Raw genomic sequence first — 3,235 nt, forward strand, 5'->3', positions numbered from 1 at the left:
TCAAGCCTCCGAAACTAGCATCCTTGGTGCTGCTCTCTCTTCTCCCAAACCTCATCTCATGTGACTGTTACATCATCACTCTGATTGTGGGAAGGGTTGATCCCACTGTCTTCAGCATTAACCCTTTACATCCTCATACTGCACTGTCTGTCCAAAAAAATTGGTGGAGGGAACTTGAATTATCAAAACTGCAACAGCTGCCAGTTGAAAATCAACTCAACCCATCAGAGAGAGACTGTCAGAGAACTTCCTGCATCCAGTCCTGACCCTGTCACATTAAGCAGCTGCTCACCCGGAGCCCACTCTCATCAACACTGAACATTTTTACTGACACACTTCAAATACTGTTTATAAAAGGCCGCAAAGATCAAAGTTCACACAGTTGTATGAAATACAACAAAGTTTAATATCTTCTCACCGTTTCTCGGTAACCACATGAGACATAGGTTTTCTTATTTGGTTCCTTTGATTTTTCTTGTTCCTGACTGACAAATATTCCAAACCTCAGATAAACCCTCCCACTTGCGTCATGCCCCAGTTTCGGTTAAAAGCAACGCATAATGACACAAACACTCTCCTTCAGTGAGATTAATATCAAGCTGTTTTCCAGGTTGAATGTAACTGTGAACAAATTTAAGTCAAAGAAGTTGCCTTTGATGTATCAGCACTGAAATTCTGTGCAAGGAGGAATAGCCATTCCAAACTCATATCCATCACAAAGGCTGTTATTTTATGTGTTTGAAATTCATCATGTATTTTGAATTAAAGTTCACAAGACACAGATGCCAATGTTGATAATGAAACTTTTCAAGCATGTTTTTACTGTGAAACAAGGCTCTGACTGGGAGTTGAACCCCGAACTTCCTGTTTATTCGATAGGCACTTTAACCAACTAAGCTACAGAGCCAGATCACAAATCCGTGCACAATTGAAATCAGAGGAAGGCCTTGCAGATAGTGGGCAGGCTTTGGCGAGTCAAGAGCTGAGTTCATCACGGCAGAGTTCCCAGCCTCTGACTCGCTCTTGTAGTTGTAGCTGTAGTTGTAATTGTAATAGGCAACCGTCCGTCTCGGAAGACGATGGGCTACACCCGGGGTGTACGTCACTTCTGTATTAAACATCGTTTGTTGTGGCTGCAGAGGATGACTCGTGAGTGACGATCCCTTCCGCAGCTGGTACAGATGAATATCATTGGCCCGAGGTCGACTGATAATTTTTCCTTCCTCTGAGCTCTCTTTCCCACCATCTGGTCATTTCTTTTGTCCTCTGCTTTTCCCATGGTCTTCCTGAATGCCTTGCTCCAGGAATTCCAGTCAGCAGGAAGGACTTCCCATGCATTGACTCCAATCCCAGTCAGCTTGAGATCTCGCTTTGCAGATGTCCTTGTATCACAGACGTGGGTGACCTGTTGGTCTCGTGCTGATAGCAAGCTCACCAAAGAGCATGTCTTTGGCAAAGCAACCGTCATCCATTCAGCACACATGACCCAGTCAACAGAGTCACCGCTGACTCAAGAGGGCAAACATGCTGCAGATCCCTGCACGCTGGTGTACTTCCGCTTTCGGCTCTCTGTCCTGCCAGGAGATGCCCAATATCCATCTGAGGCAATGGAGGTGGAAGCAGTTCAGCTGCTTTTCTTGGCTTGCATAAGTTGTTGATGCTTCTCTACTATAAAGGAGGGTGCTGAGAACACAAGCCTGTTACACGCGGAGTTTTGTATTTTAGATCAGTTTGCTGTCGGATCACACTCGTCTTCTCAACTTTGACATGACAGCTGCAGCATTGGCAATCCTGGTGCTGATTTCAGTATCAAGGGACAGATTGCTGGTGATTGTTGATCGAAGGTATGTGAAGCTGTTGACAACCTCCAAAGTGAGCCTGTCGATGTTGATGGAAGGTCGATCTCTACGTCCTGGCCCATAACTTTGATCTTCCTGATGCTGATCGTCAGTCCAAACTCCCTGCAGGCCAGGGAGAACCGATATACAAGCTGCTGTTAATGAACTTCATTTTTGCGAGGAGCAGCTTTGACAGAACGAGGTGCGGAGCGGACTGACAGCTGAGCGGTCAATTTCAGTAAGTTACAAGTTAATCCCCTTTTGTTTCGGAGGACCAGGGGACGGCTGGGTAAGGGAAAACTATTTATTTGGGCAGTGGCAGTACCCGAGACACTACACGTGTAGTGTCTCCCACCCAACCTCCTCCTCTAACCAAAAAAAAGGACTCTGGTGTGTTGATAAGGTAAGCTTTTTATTTAAAAAGTTCAGTCCGTCGGATTACTAAGCGAACAAGTTTTGACTTTTTTTTTTCGTTTGGTTTTTCAGTAGATTTGTTGGGAATCTAGAATAGTGGGAATGGAGGTAAAGGCAGTTGTATGTTCCTCCTGCAGAATGTGGGAGGTAGGGGTCGCCAAGAGTGTCCCTGCTGACTGCATCTGTGGGAAGTGCACCCAACTCCAGCTCCTCGCAGACCGCGTTAGGGAACTGGAGCTGGAGCTGGATGAACTTCGGATCATTCGGGAGGCGGAGGGGATTATTGACAGGAGTTATAGGGAGGCAGTCACACCTCAGGTAAAAGAAGTAGGTAGATGGGTAACCGTCAGGGGAAGGATAGGGAACCAGCATGCAGTGCAGGGATCCCCTGTGGCCGTTTCCCTCAACAACAGGTATACCGTTTTGGATACTGTTGGGGGGGACGACTTACCGGGGTAAGCAATGGGGTGCAGGTCTCTGGCACAGAGTCTGTCCCTGTTGCTCAGAAGGGAAAGGGGAAGAGGAGCAGAGCATTAGTCATTGGGGACTCCATAGTTAGGGGAACAGATAGGAGGTTCTGTGGGAACGAGAGAGACTCACGGTTGGTGTGTTGCCTCCCAGGTGCCAGGGTACGTGATGTCTCTGATCGTGTTTTTGGGATCCTTAAGGGGGAGGGGGAGCACCCCCAAGTCGTGGTCCACATAGGCACCAACGACATAGGTAGGAAGACAGATGGGGATTTAAGGCAGAAATTCAGGGAGCTAGGGTGGAAGCTTAGAGCGAGAACAACCAGAGTTGTTATCTCTGGGTTGTTGCCCGTGCCACGTGCTAGCAAAGTGAGGAATAGGGAGAGAGAGGAGTTGAACACGTGGCTGCAGGGATGGTGTCGGAGGGAGGGTTTTGGTTTCCTGGATAATTGGGGCTCTTTCTGGGGGAGGTGGGAACTCTACAAACAGGATGGTCTTCACCTGAACCAGAGGGGT

Source organism: Heterodontus francisci, unplaced genomic scaffold, assembly GCF_036365525.1.
Source record: "Heterodontus francisci isolate sHetFra1 unplaced genomic scaffold, sHetFra1.hap1 HAP1_SCAFFOLD_88, whole genome shotgun sequence".
NCBI classification, from domain to species: domain Eukaryota; kingdom Metazoa; phylum Chordata; class Chondrichthyes; order Heterodontiformes; family Heterodontidae; genus Heterodontus; species Heterodontus francisci.